At 37.3% G+C, this 16,219-nt stretch overlaps 1 protein-coding gene across 1 annotated transcript in view; it reads right to left on the reverse strand.

Moving 5' to 3' along the window:
• COMMD10 (COMM domain containing 10) overlaps positions 1-16,219 on the reverse strand; it is a 971,919-nt gene that overhangs the window by 768,753 nt on the left and 186,947 nt on the right. The gene's annotated exons all lie outside the window — the stretch shown is intronic.

The raw sequence follows: 16,219 nt of genomic DNA on the forward strand, positions 1-16,219 counted from the left end.
AAATCTATCATATAGAAGAGAGCATTTAGCGTGTACAATCTAATGAGAAATAAAGTTATAAAACAGATACTCATATATCCAATGCTCAGGTTAAGAAATGTAACATTGCCAATACCTTAGAAAAGCTCCTATGTATCCTTTCCTGGTCAGTTTCCTGAATCACCCCAAGAGAGAGAACCAATATTCTGCTTGTAATGCAAATAATCTTTTCTTTGTATTTTTACCAGTTAAGTATACTAGTTCTCACGCTTTTTAAAACATAATTTCTAAACCATCATAAACTGATACTTTCATAAATACAAAATCATGTACTTGAATGTATTGGCACTGTCAGATTACTATCAGCATTTCTAAATGTTTATGAATGTTTACTCACTTTATATGCTTACCTCTCCATCAGCCAATGACAGTTGATCAGTATGGGATCAATATGGGACCACACTTTGAGTAGTACTGATGTCTGCATTCCTTAAAAATAGTCGAAACAGGTAGAAGTAAACATTAATAAAATTTAATAAAGTATTAAATTCTATTTAATAAATAGAAATGTCACTTTTTTGTGACTTGCTGAACATTTAGTACCATCCATGATGATGCATATGACTATAGTTTTTGTTACTGTGTTTATTATTAATATTACTACTCTTGTGTATTTCTTCCATGAAGGCATTTGGAGCATTCCACCTTTTTTGCTATTTTGAACAAAGCCACTATGAACATCCTTGTATATATGTCAGGTTGTACATATGTATGATCTCTTGAGAATACATCCAGCAGTGGAATTGGTGGGTCATAGGATATGTGTATCTTCAAATTTACTAGGTAATACCTAACTTTTCCGAAGTAATTATGTCCATCAGTGCTTTCACCAGCAGTATTAAAAGGTTCCGCATTTGGTATTGTTAGACTTTAAAACTTTGGAAAATCTAGGCTTGTAATGGTACCTCATTGTTGCTTAATTTGCATTTCCATGAGGTTATTTTTTTCTACAAATTTAACATTTGGATTTCCCCTTTTTGCAAAATTGCTGTTTAAATCATTTGCCCATTTTTAACAGTTTTATTGACTTTTTTTGGTTAATAAAATTCCTTCATATACTGAGACTACTTAATCATTTGGTTATAACTATTTCCAATATCTTCTCACAGTTATTTACTTTCTGCTCCTAGTGAAATGTATCCATCTTCTTCTGTATTTTTGGTGTTTTTGTGTCTTATTTAAAAAATACTTCCCTCTCCTTAGGTCATGAATATCTTCTGTACTGTGTTCTAAAATATGTGTAGTTTTGTCTTCCACTCAAACTGAATTTTGTTTTGTGGGTGAGGGTAGGTATCCAGGTTCTTTTTTTTCCCCTTGCTTCTTGAAAAGTCATCTTTCTCAATTGGTTGAACATGCCATTTCTGTCATCTATGAAATGTTCATATTTACATGAATCTATTTCTGGGCTCTCTTTTATTCCATTGATCAATTTGCCCATATATCAGTAACACACTGTCTTAATTACTAAAGCTTTTAAAAGTCTTGATATTTGGTAAAATAAGTCTTTTTATACCTTGTTCTTCAAGATTTTGGTTGTGATCATTTCTTTGCACTTTTATAAAAATTTTAGAATTTCAACAAAACAAAATTGTTAGGATTTTGATTGGGATTGTATTTTATCTGTGAACAAATTCTTTACAATAGTACATTTTTTGGTGAGTTAATGTTGTCTTTCCATTGTATCTTTGAATAAAGTCTTATAATTTTCTTCATAGAAATACTGTATACATATATTTTGTTAATCTTACTTTCTTGTATCTTTATGTTTTTGATGCTGTCATCATAAATGATATCTTTTAAGTTTTTAATTTTTTGTTGGTTTGTGGGAATACTTTTTAAATTGATTTTTCTATTCAGCAACCTTGCCTACTACTAACTCCATTCTACAAGTCTTAATATCTAGCATTTTAGTTATTCATTAACTGCAAAGTTTTTTTTTCATTATCACTACTACTCTTTGATCCATAGATATTATTTGGAACTATAATTTCCAAACATGAATATTTAAGTTTTCCTTTATTGTTGATTTTTTAACATAATTGAATTGTGATCAGAGGATATATTCTCTATATGATTTAAATTCTTTGAAATGTGTTAATGGTTGCTTTATGGCGTAAGTGGCTGGTTTTTATAAATTTTAGGGTGCTTGAAAAGAAGGTTCTACAGTTATTTATGTTCATTAATCATTTTAGTCGTGTTCATTAATCATTTTTCAAGTCTTCAGTATCCTTAGTGGTGATTTTTTTGTTTTTGGTATATGTCTCTCGATTACTAAGATAATTGTGTTAAAATCTAGCTAGCATGATTTTAGATGTGTCCGTGTGATTCTTTCAGTTTCTCTCTTTTTCTCTTTTGGGGACATACTGGGATACAAATGTACAATTGTATTTTCCAGGTTAATTGAAAGAAGCTTTATCATTACAAAATTATCTTTATTTCCACTAATAAATTTTGCCTTAAAATTAATTTTATTTGATATTAATGTAGCTATACGAGCTTTCGTTTGACTATCACTTGTGTAGTATATCATTTTCCACAGTTTTACTTTCAGCCTTTATATATATTTACTTTTTAGAGGTGCCTCTTATTTATATCATATTGCTGTTACTATTACTATGTGTCCTATCTGTCCTGTGTTTCTTTTTCTCTACTTTTTTTTTGATTGTTGTTGTTGTTGTTGTTGTTACTCCTTTTTTTCCTCTAGCTATTAGATCGGAAGTTGTGTATATTTCTGTTCATGGTTATTCTAGAAATTTCATTATGCATCTCTGACTTACCAAAGCCTAAACTTGCCCAGACTTCTGGGCAGTACAGTAGCCTTAGAACACGTTAACTCCATTTACTGTCCTCCCAGCTTATATACTGTGGTTGTCACATATGTTGTATCTCTTTAAATGTAAGTCATTACTATTGTTTTATATAGCTAATATTGACTTAGATTTACCCACAAATTTACCACCTTTCTTACTCTCCATTCCTTGCTGTGTCTTTGAGCTTTCATCTGGAGTAATTTTTCTTTTGCCTGAGTATACGTTTAGAATTTACTTTAGTGCAGTTCACCTGGTGGCACATTTACTTTGTTCTTGTTTTTTGAAATGTCGTTATTTTGCCTTCTTTTTGAAGGACTTCCCCCTGCCCCCCACTTGACAGAATTCTAAATGGATGGTTATCTGGAAAGGTAAAGATAACTTTCTGTTGTATTCTGACTTCCATTGTTACTGGGAAGAAGTCATCTGTCAGTCTATTGCTCCATTGAGACTAATCCATTTTTTTTCCTCTGGTTGCTTTCAGGATTTTCTCTTTGTAATTATTATTATTATTATTATTTTTTTTTTTTTGGAGTTTCATTATGTTGTATATAAGGGGATTTTATTGTATTTTCCCACTTGGGCTTTGTTTGGCATCTTGGATCTGTGGGTTGATACGTCAGTTCTGGAAAATTCTCAACCATCATTGATTTGTTCAAATTTTGTTTAGAATCTTACATCTGTATTCATGAGAGATGTTGGTCTGTGGTTTTCTGTTTTTGTAATGTCTTTTGTCTGATTAGTATGATACTAATGCTGGCTTAATAGAATGATTTCACAAGTATTCCCTCCTCTTGAATTTTTTTGAAGAGTATGTGTAGGATTGGTATTATTTCTTCCTTAAATGTTTTGGTAGAGCTCACTTTACCATTGAAATCACCTGGACATGAAGTTTTCTTTTTGGGAACATTTTTCACTATACCTTTAATTTCTTTGATAGATGTAGGGCTTTTAAAATAAAATGTTTTATCTTGACTGAGTTTGTCTTTTAAGGATTTTTTCCATTTCATCTAAATTGTTGAAGTTGCTGGCATAAAGTTGTTCATAATCTTTCCTTAGTAACCTTTTAATAACTGGTATGTCGTGTTACCTCTCTCATTTCTAATATTGGTAATTTGCATCTGGTCTCTTTTTTCTTGACTTACCTGGCTAGAAGTTTATTGATTTTGAAATCTTAGTAAACCATCTTTTGGTTTTATTTCTGGGGGAATAAAGTACCATAATCAAGCTTAGTAATCCTTTTTCTTACCTTCCTCCAGGATTTTGACTAGATGGGATTCTTTGTCTAATGAAGTGACCTAAACCTTCATTTCTACAGAATGGAGCCGTTGATAGGCCTGTCTTGTTGCAGTTTTCCACTGACTAGGACTGTTAGCACTAAGGGGCATTCCGGTGAATTTCCTAGTTTCCAGATATAGCCTTCTTGTTTCCATTGTATAACAGAAACACAGTTTTCCTCTGATAACTGGAATTAGCTATGCTGGCCAGTCCATTGAGCTGCTTTTCTGTTAGTTTAATGGCATGAGGAACCTCAAAAGACCAGGGCCAGTCTCAGCTCCTAAATCATCAAAACGTGATTCTTTTTCCTGAAGGAAGTGTTCTACTCTTAGACTCTAGAATTTCTAAACCCACCAAGCCCAACATTTTGGGAATGGGAAGCAAAAATTATTCATGTAGATTCTTAGGTATGCTATTGAACAGAAACACTCCTTCTACCCTTTGGCTCTGAGACCTGTGCATCCTGGTAGTGGGGAGACCACTCCATATACTGACTGCATATTAAATTAATATACCACATTCTATGGGATAGCACCCTACCTTTTCATGATGTTGCCTCCCAGATACCTCTGTAACTGAGCTCTCATTTTGCCACTCAACCATTCTATCAAGCTAGCTACTTCTAGGAGATAAATCATGTGTTAAAACCATTGAATTCACTTCCATTGCCATTAACTGCGTACCTGGTTGGAAGAAATGTTTTTGGGATTCCTATGCAATGGATAAAACCCTCAGAAATGTGAAGAATATTAGTGCCAGTGGAAACACTGCAGGCAGAGAATGCAAATTCATACCTTGAATGTGAATTATCTTTGTGTGAAGACAAAGTGCTACCTATTTCTTATGGAAATTGCCCAGTGTAACCATCATGTTACTGGGTTGCCAGCAAGTCTCATTGAGAATAATGCCATATTAGGAACCCAGCCTTGGAAATATAGTCACACTCCACATTGTTGCCAGGTTGGACACTCAGCAATGATAGTAGCCAAATAGTGTAGGTGAGGAGAAGACCATACTATTGAACCTCCATCATTGCTTTGATGGCCGCTTGGTACGTGGGCCCATTAACCAAGCCCTGGATTGGCTGGAGAAAGACTGACATCTACCAGACAATTCATCTTGTTCCCCTTATTACTGAAAATCTTCTCCACCTGATGTATCCTATTAGGCACTTATGTGGGACATGAATATCTTCACATGCCCTCACCACTCCAAGAGGGTTATCTGTAAGCCTCACTGACAGATCTTTTACAAATTTTCCATTTTGTTCTTTCCAATAACCTAAAAGCTGGATGATCCATTAGACCCTGCCTATAAGTCAGTATATTTATCAGTTTGTCATGTCGTCCCCGCCTTTTTTGAATGTGAATAACCAGGTATGTAGCTAGCATTTGCCCACTAGGAAGATTCCCTGTCCCCATTACCATAGATCTGAAATTGTCTCACTTCTTTACATACCTGTCCGTCTCCCAGATTAGACTATAAAATCTCCATGAGAACTAGGACTGTGTCTCCTGTTCACACAATATCCCTAATGCCTAGCACATAGAATGTACTCTAACCATATGTGGCATGAGTGATTGATGCATTTTCTTGAACATTTGGAGAGAAAATGTTAAGCAATTAAACTTGTAACCAGTTTAAGATTTTTTTTTAGTACATGTGACTGTATTATGAAGAACAATGCAAAATTTGGAGCAATTTAAAAAGATGAAACAGTTCAAGTAAATTTGCCCATGATACTAGTGACTTCAGGCTCTTTTATGTATGCAACCTAAGTGATGAATAGGTAAGTATGCGTTTATGGAATCTCATTGGTGGTATTTCAGTGGAAAGATTTGAAAAGCTCTGATTTTGAAGGGTTGCCAGAGAAAGAGGAACAGGCAGAGGAAACTGAAAGAAGAATTTTAACAAGCAGGATGAGCATAAAGGCAAAGTGGGGTTGTCAACATCAAGGAAACAGTATTGGGAGACAATGGTCAACTCTGTCAATCGCCAAAGAGAGACTCCCAGGAAAAATGAGGGCAACAAAAGATCAATGGATTTAGGAGGCCACTGCTTACCCAGAGTTTAGGTAGAATTGTTGAGAGGTGCAGTGGTTGGAGAATCAACTGCATGAATAATGAATTGTGTTGACACGGTACATAATACGGTATTTCTGACTACATTGTGGCATTTCACCAAGTAATTACTACCTGAAGTGCCTACCTTCAGTAAGCCATCCTGTTGTTGGATGGGGAAAGAGGAGGAGGAAATAACTCTTAGCTTTACCTGTACTGTGCTGAGACCCAGGTATGAACCTTCACTCCCAATTTGCTATCCATGTTCTCATCCGATGTTCAGTAACTGGGTTCTCCTTTGGCAGAGTAGGTATTGCCTGAGAATTAAAAGGGGAGGGGAGATTTCTGAACTGGAGCTCTTAGGTTATGACTAGGATTGGGTGCCTGAGGAAGCAATGGAGAGCTTTATAAGGCTTCTTATGCTTCATTTACCTAATTGCTTTTTTTTTTTCTCTCCTGATATTCAGTGGAGTTCCAATCTGTTCCGTTGTGGAGAACGAACCTGAGAAAAGGGATCTTTCTCAGGGTAGTTTTTGGGGGCAGGGGCGGTTGTGCTGCACACCCTAGTCAGGGGTATGGTTGGCTGCAGGGGGGTGAGACAGCCGCAAAGGGACAGGAAATGTCGAGACTATCTTAGGGAACCAGGAGAGTCCCTGTACCTCTGAAGGGTCTAGGGTTTGGTCTGTAAGGAGCAAACATGGTGGAATTCCTTTCTAGATTTTTCTGGGCCTCGAAGTCTGGTTTTTGCGGTACATGCCAAAAAAGAAAGGGCAGGGAGAGTCCACTAGCCTCGGTGACAGTTCCCCATTGTGGTTTCCCCTCCTCCACCCTTCTTTGCGAGCTCCTTCCTTCTGCCGAGAGTTATCCCGCCACATTAACCCCTGACTCGCAGCTGGACTGCAACGCAGCAGCCCGGCCGGCCGGGAGTGGCCCTTCGGGAGCAGCAGGGCGGGCGTCAACAGCAGTCAGGCCTGGCGAGAAGCGACCTCCAAGGGCTGAGGCAGCGCGTCTCCAAAGGCGTGGGGTCTCTGCTGCCCGCGACCCACACGCGTCCCGACTCCGCAAGCGCGGCGGGGAGCAGGCTGCTGTGGTCTCGAGGACTGGGTTGCGGCCCGCAGTGTAGGGGGCGGCCCCAGCCTCTCGACGCCCGGGGCAAGACGCCCACCGCCTGGGGCGCTCTCTGGGCCAGAAAGGAAGACAGAAAAGCCACGGGCTAACCGTGGCGGCGCTCGCCTGCAGGCAAGTACCGGGCACGCTGGCGGGAGCCGCTGCCGAGGGCGCGGGGTGGGCTGGGGGCCAGGCCGCCTGCTCTACCTCCCCAGCCCACCCTACCGGACGGCGCGGGTGCTGGCGCTGCTGTCCCCAGTGGGGGCGGGCGAGCAGGCAGGCCTTTCCGTCTCTTGGGTTACTCTGAAGGGAAAATCCGCACAGCTGTCTGCCTTTTTGTTTCATTTTGACTAGAAAACCCATTTTCGAAAATACACCTCAGAACCATAAGCAAAAAGCCCAGAGTCTTAAATGCTCTAAAGGCTCTGGATGAGCCCCTGCCAGGCACACTGAACCAGTGCTGGAGGTTTTGGCGTGGGTTTTTCCTACTTGGCTTTTTGTCCAAAGCTAATTTGGATAAAAATAGTTTGACTGGCAGCTGTGAGCTATTTTTCAGTATATTAGGACCTCACCAGCTTTCCATGGTAGTAAACTTTTTTTAAAAAAAGAAAGTCTTTTAAAATATTCTCACATTATTTTTTTAATTTATCCTTTTAATTTTGGAAAGCAAGGGTGAGAAAGGCTATATGATCTGGAGGTAAAAATACACCACTGTATAGAGTTGAAGTGTTATCCCCTGAACCCGCATTGCACGTCTACAAAGGAGAAGAACTTGTCCTTCTCCAAGTGTTTAGTATTCCTTAGATTAGTGTTTTTCAAACAAGCCTGATGGGAAGACGCATTTGGGACTTTTGTTTAAAATGCATCCCCCCTACCTCTGAAAGTTTAATTTGGTAAGCTTGATTTCCAGAATCTGTATTTCTATTTTTTTATTATTTAATTTCATTTTATGTTCTGAGATACTTGTGCAGGTTTGTTACATAGATAAATGTGTGCCATGGTGGTTTGCTGCACCTGTTAGCCCATCAATCCTTACATTTTAATATTTTGAAGTAGTAGGTTGGTTATCAATGGAGTTAAGCCACTCCATTTATATTTCATTCAAGTCAGAAAATAGATAAGCAGATATAGGATACTGACACCTGCATTTGAAGCAAAGTAAATGTGACATGTACATCTTACTGTATGGAACTTGAAGTACAAACCATGTTTACACTGTTGAATCATGCACACCTATCTATCTGTTGAGTCATTTGTTCCTTATGATATTCTTAAAATGTATTCATTTAACAAATATCTGCTGTTAAATCTTTTGTCTTTAATCCCCCTAGACCACACATCCCATTCTAGGTCCCACTCTACTACTTTGCTTCTTTTTATAACAAACAAACAAAAATCGTCTTTGAAAGATTTACCTCTAAGTCTCCATTTTCATTTCCCCTGTTTCTTCCTACCCCTCTCATCTGAGGCTTTTTGTCCCCATTACCCCCTACATGGACCTGACATTGCCAATGGCTGTCTTGTGAAATCCCGTATCTGTGCACAGTTCTTATCTTTCCTGACCCCTCAGTAGCATTTGATCACTCCCTCCTCCTTAATATTCTTTCTTCTTCACTAATGTTCTGCACTAATATTCTTTTTTCTTCACTTGGCTTCCAGGTCACCACATTCTCCTGCATTTCATTCTCCTTCTTTGTGTCTCCAGGCTTCCCCACCACTAAATCTTAGTATGCCACAAAATTCATTTCTTGGCCATATTTTTCTAGCCATACTTTCTCCCAGGACAATTTCTATCCCAAGGCATATTCCTTGGCTATAAATAACATCTATCAGCTAATGACTTCCAAAATTTTATTTCTAGCTTCACTGTTCTTCTGAGCTCCAGATGTGTATGTCCAGCTGGTTACTCAGCATTTCCATTTGAAAGTCTGATAGGCATTTAAATTTAGTATGGACAGACAGAACTACTGATGCCACACTCACCAAGTTCTCCCTCTGTTTCCCCTCAGCTCCCTCCCCTTATCTCAATAAACAGCCTCAGTTACTGCCATTCAAGTAGGCCGGAATTCTAGGAAATTACTCTTGACTTCTCTTTTTAGGTCAGACCCCGCATCCAAGCATCCAGCAAATTCTGTTCATTCTATCTTGAAACAAAAGATCCAAATCTGCCCACCTCTCCGTCTCTCTGTAAGCTAAGCCACAGTCCTACCTACATGATTGAGAAGTCTCTGCCTCTGCCCTTCCTCCTCTATAGTCTTTTCCAAACAGCAGTGATTTTTGTCATACATACTCAGAACTTTCATTTCCCTTCAAAACCTTCTCATCAGAATCACAAAAACAACAACAACAAAAAACAAACAAACACACACACACACACACACACACACACAAACAGACTTACAATGGCTTTAAAGCCCTGTATGATCTAGTCCCTGACTACTTCTCTGAACTTATCTTCTGATTTCCCTCTCACCCACTCCACTGTAGTAACACTGATTGTGCTGCTGTTGCCTTTGCCTGCAGCAGGTCTCTGCTAGATCATTGCACACTGTACTCCCTCACTTCTCTGTTAGCATGCTGCCTCAAAGATTACTGTGCTATTGCAGCAAGATCTGTTTTGCTGCTGGACTTGTGCGGTAGGTTGTTATTAAATACTGAATGCTACTCTCTAGTATTCCATGAAGCTTATGGCACCTTTAAAACATTGTTGGTTGCTTGAGTTCTCTAATATTAAAAATGCACAACTATTTTTCTTTTTAGCCTAATTTTGATAAGATAGACAGTTTGCCTTTAAATTCTGTGTTTTTATAAAATCTCTTCCCGATTTGGAGATTTGCCCTTTAACATCAGTTTTCATTTTTAGATACAGAAAATGGAAGAAAAATATCCAGTTCACTAAAAGGGATATTTAGTGGGGGCCAGTTACCCCCTCACCCCCACCAATAGGGGCAATGGGAAATAGGAAGCAATAATCTAACATTTGGAGACTCTTTGAATGGTACCAGCAACAGGTAGTTTATGGGAAGAAGAAAAATAAAGACTCTTGTTCAGAGAAGAATATACAAGTTTCTAAGTTCTGCAGTGACTAAGCCAATATCAGTTGTCAAGATTTTATAAGATATTATATACATTCAACTCTTTTTTTTTTTTTTTTTTTTTTTTTTTGAGACAAGGTCTTGCTGTGTTGCCCAGGCAGGCCTTAAACTCATGGGCTCAAGCAATCTTCCCACCTCAACCTTCCAAATAGCTGGGACTAGAGGCACATACCACTGCACCTGGCTCCAGTTCTCCCTTGAGGACTATGTAGAAATGAAAAACAATATTTTCATCTTTATGAAGAGGTGTAGCAACTAAAAGATTGTTTAATTTATAATCCTTATTTCTCATTTTAATCCCTAGGAACTGGTTCTGTTATCAGTAGCACAGGTACTATTGCCCCTTCTTTTAAAGGAAAAGAAGAAAATTCCTTCTCATTTTAGAATTAGGATTTAAGATACTTAAATAAATATTTCCAATATGAGATTAAATAAAATAAGTAGATTTGGAATATGGAACAAAGAGAAGAGTAGGAGGGTTAAGCGGAAGCTAGGAGTGAAGTTACTAATAGCATCAAAACACCTGCCATAAGCTTCTGTCTGTTGGCCAGAGCGCTCATTAATCTGGAGCTTCCTAGCAACTGAGTGAAGAGATAGGGTCCACAAGATGAAAAAGCAGTGCCCAGGTAAAGATCAGATAGAAGCATTTTTTAAACATTGACTTGCTCAAGGACCTGTTTTAGATACTATGAAGATGAATGTTCTGTCTTCTGGTACTTAAGAAGAGTATTGGAGAAGCCCTATTTGGTTTAGAGTTAGCAAACCCAAGCTCTTGGAATATTTGCATATGAATAAAAAACAGATGAAATAGAGCTACACCTGGAGATAGGCTAAACTCATTTGGAATGTACAGATAGAGCTTGTAAGGAAGACACTTACCAAAGGCGTTGGAAAAGATATATATGTATAAGGAAGTTACTATTTAGATGGAAATCAGATTGACATAATTGACATAATTGTTGACAATTACTGACATAATTGATATTTATAAAAATATAAAGCCTAGAAAATGAATTTTTATTTACTAAAAAACTATTTTTTCAGATTGAATGATCATCGTTTGAAAAAGTGAACATGTATGTGTCTATATATGTACATGTGAAGAACATATGTGAGTTCTTCACATATACATACATGAAAGAATACATATATACACACACATTTATATATTCTTATGCTTATACCATTCACAGAGTATCAATGTTACTTTTTTGGTATTCACTTGGCCCATGAACAACACGGGTTTGTATTATGTGGGTCCCCTCATATGTAGATTTTCTCGAACAAAACATGGATCAAAAATGCAGTATTCCGGGATTCAAAAGCCACACATATGGAGAAGTTACTTTTCGTATAGGCAGGCTATGCAGGCTGACTGTGAGACTTGAGTATTCTTGGATTTTGGTATATTCAGGGGTCCTGGAACTCCTAGAATCAGTCTTCTCTAACCTTAAGTATACCAAGAGATGACTGTACTGCATTTTGTTTAACAAAGCTGAAATCGTATTCTGTGTACTATCTTATAGTCAGTTCTTTTTGCTTTAATTACATTTCATTTTCGTGTCATGAGAAGCATTTTCTCATGTCATTAAAATTATAACATTCTAAACATTTTTAATGGTTTAATAGGATTCAGTCATATGAATAATGTGACATAGTTAATATTGTCATTCCCCAGTTTGGGGATATTTTGATTTTTACCTCCAGTGGAATTTTAACTAGCTTATGACACTATGTACAAGATCTCTTATGATAATAAAATATAGTCATCTAACTCACACTTCAAATTTGCAAGAAAATATCTCCATAGATTTCATGACAGGAGAAAGCTAAGCCAGTTTGAGAAACTGACAAAAAGGTCTGTCAACCTAGATAACAGAGAGAGAGGCTCTCTAAAAGAAAGTAATATTTATTCAGAAATGGGCATTGCAGTGGGAATATGTGTTCCATAGTAAATTGTGTGTACTCAGGGAAGTAAAGGCAGACAAAAATTTTCAAAGTAAAAATGAGGAGGTTTACATAATTGTTTTGAGATATTATTTTTGGCTTGTGGATAAATAACAAGGGTGGCACCAGTCTGAAGTTGGACAGGAAGTTGCTGGGCAGATGTTCTCGCAGAAGTACTTTTTGTATAGGACTGTGATGGCATTTGTGCAAGGTTCTGGTTTTTGTGGAGACTTTTTTTGATAATTCTGGTTACTAGGCATATATGTATAAGAACCTTTCCTTCATGGCCTTCCCTGGCTCTGATTGTCTGGTTTTTTAACACTAGTGACTCGATTTTGGTTTTGACAACTCTCACAGACCCATGAAGACCTATGTGCAGGGAGCCGGAGGAACAAAGTGGAGAAAAGCATGAGATGGGGTTGGAGCTGAAGTAGTCAGGCTATGCAGGGTATTATTTGTCATATCAAGAAATTTTTATATCAAGCACAGTAGGAAGCCAATGCAGGGTTATAAATGGGAGTAAGCCAAATCAGATGTTTTGAAAGATCATCCTTGCTGTTGAGTGGAGAATAGATGAGACTGACTGAGAGTAGGGGACCAATTAGGAGGCAACGCAGACACCAGGGTAAAGACATTGATCTAGAATGAAAATGTGGTAGAGAGGAAACTTGAAACGATTTGAGATTGTCTGTTAGAGTTAGATACACAGGACTTGGTGATCACTTGGAAGTGTAGGAATAGGAGAGTAAGAGGAAGGCGTCAAGGATACCCCAGGTTTTGGGTCAGAACAGGACAAATGATAATGCCATTTACCATGATGGAGAAGTCTGGGAAAATGAGGTCCAAGCTACCTTCCAGGTCAGCAAGTAAGACAAATTAAGAGTGCTGTGCAATACATATTATAAGAGATGTGAACCAGATATTATGGATATACAGAGAATGAGTACTTAATTTAACTTGGAGATAAAAGGAAATGCAATCATTGAGTAGTATCTTGAATCATAAAAAGGAGCTATTCATGTTGATGGTTGGGGAAGGGTATATTCTAAGATGGAACATGGAGGTAAGACATGACATTTGGGGAAACTGTAAACAGGTGGATATTAGAAGTCTCAAGAGTAACATGGTAGGAGCAAATGTTATGGATAAAAGGAGAGATTGGATCATAGAGGGCCTACAATGTTATTCCCATAACATAGAGTTTTTCTTGAAGGCATTAGCGTATTATCAAAGGGATCTTTAAGCAAGAGAAAAACAGGATCAGTTTTCCATTGCAGAAAGATCTATCTAGAAATGATGTAAAGAGGAAAGAGACTGGAGGCAATGAAACTAGTTGGATATTATGGGAATCTGTAATCCTCTAAGGAGGAATAATATAGGTCTTGAACTAAAGCATAGGCAGGGAATGGAGAGAATGGGAAAAGAGACAGATATGTTTAGGAGACAGAGTTATTAGCAGGACCTAAAGTTTAGTGGGTGGAGTTGTGGGGAGGGTTTGTTTGAATGGGTGAAAGAATATGAGAATAATTTCTAGGTTTCTGTCTTCATAGGTAAAGATGATATTAGTATCATTGACCGAGGCAGAGAAGATTGAAGAGGAAAGATTGATTGACTGATTGATTGGTTGATCCATCTGTCTGTCCATGTGTCCATTTACCCTATACTTATTGAATGCCTATTATGGCCCAGGTACTATTAGCTTGACCCAGTAAGCAAACTCTGGTCAACAGAGGGAATGACTGTACCAAGCCCCGTTTGATATCTATCACTCATATTAGTTCTTGTGGCCCAGTCTCCCTTGGAATCATGTCAGAGCCATGTGCAGAGTCAGGGGTGCTACAAACCTAGAGAAGGGAGTGCTGTTTGGAAACAAGTCACAGACTGAATTGAGTCTGTATCTGTCATCTCAGATGGGGATGAGCTTGTCTCCTAAAAAAATCTCCTAAAGTCATGATACGCCTTTAGCCATCATTTATTTCAGTTTATCCAATTGTGAGTCAGTCCTCCTCCTCCCAGGCTGCAAGGGTATTTATGGTACCTTCTTAATGCCAAAAGATTTCACCAATTCCTAATTGCCTGCTTTTGTATCCTCTTTTTTCTGTGGTCATTTCCTGAAAGTACTTTTAGCCAAAACATCTATATTTTTTTTCTAACAGGTCTAGCCACTGTCACTTTTATGTAGACGTTATGCATGAAAACTGTTTGCTAGAAAACAACATTTTGGCATACAGTATAAATACCTTGTCAAGCTGCCATTCAGACTGACGAAAACTTAGTAAGTTGAATAATTTTGTATTTCTTGGCTAAGAGCCAGTGACAGAACTTAGTCTCCTAAGCTGACTGATCTACTAGCAAAAAATGTATAACTCTGCTATTTGGTATTTAAACACACATGCTTACATACATTTGTTTATTTAAAATTATAAAAAGACATCTAAGACAAACAGTGCTCTCATGGATTGGTATTGCATAGGAAAGCACACAACCATATGTGTGTTTGGGTGCATGTGAATATGTATGTATACATACAGACACTTTTAAGCAAGCATATGCAAAGATGCACATATTCAGTGTAATTTTAACACAGAATTGGGATCATACTGTAAGTATTGTAATATATTTTAATTTGATCACTTTTAAAAAAATAAGTAGATAATGTTACAAAGGTCATTTTAGTCAGAGGAAACACATTTCAGGCATGGATGAAGTTACAGAGCTGAGAAGGCTGAGTATCCTGGCAGAAGAGAAAAGGACCAAGCGTGATACTCACATTTTTGAAAAATGTTTTTATATAGTAATAACATAGAACACAAAAGTGCATAGAGCAAAGTATATAGTTGAATAAATAAATAATCACCCATGTAACCATTTTCTGACCTACAGTCATTTTTCCCAAAGATTTTTTCTTTTCCCCGCTACTCTGCAGTACCTCTTTTGTTGTACATCAAGTGTCCATATATGTGTGAATCTGTTTCAGAGCTCCTTATCCCATTCTATTAGCAATTTGTCTAACATTTTGCCGTATTACATTGTCTTCATTATTGTAACTTTATAGTAAGTGTTGATGCCCGATAGAGCAAGTCCTCCCAACTTATTCTTCCAAGTGTATTGACTATTCTTACTCTTTATATTTCCATAGAAATTCTGGAATTGAACCTGTAAAACTCAACTTAAAAAAGTCTTGTTGAGATTTTGATTGGTATTGCATTGAGTCTATATATCAATTTAGAGAGAATTGGCATCTTTACTGTATTGAATATTTCAAATAATAAACATGATATATATGTGCATTTATTTAGTATTTTCCTTTTATATTTTATCTCACTAATATTTCTGCATGGAAATCTTGCCCCTTTTTTTGGTTAGATGTATGCCCAACTATTTGATATTTTTTGATCTATTGAAAAATGACATTTTTTGTAATTGTATCTTTTATGTTTGTTATTGGTATTCAAAAATACATTCAAATTGTTTATGTTGACCTTATTATATTCATGTTCTTGCTAAACTTGCTTATCTTTTAGTAGTTCTGGTAATTTTTTAAATTTTCAGATGATAGAAGACCCTCTTATTGCCAGTTTGCTAAGAGTTTGTATAATGAATGGATGTTAAATTTTATCAAAAGATTTTTATTTTTAATTGTCAATGTGATTAGTTACATTGATTTTTTTTTTTTTTTTTTTTTTTTTTTTGAGACAGGATCTCATTCTGTCAGCCAGGCTGGAGTGCAGTGACAGGATCTCGGTTCACTGCAACCTCCACCTCCTGGGTTCAAGCAATTCTCCTGCCTCACCCACCTGAGTAGCTGGGATTACAGGTGTGTGGCACCACACCTGGCTAATTTTTGTATTTTTAGTAAAGATGGAGTTTTGCCATGTTGGTCACG

Source organism: Macaca thibetana, chromosome 6, assembly GCF_024542745.1.
Source record: "Macaca thibetana thibetana isolate TM-01 chromosome 6, ASM2454274v1, whole genome shotgun sequence".
In the NCBI taxonomy this organism is placed as follows: Eukaryota; Metazoa; Chordata; class Mammalia; order Primates; family Cercopithecidae; genus Macaca; species Macaca thibetana.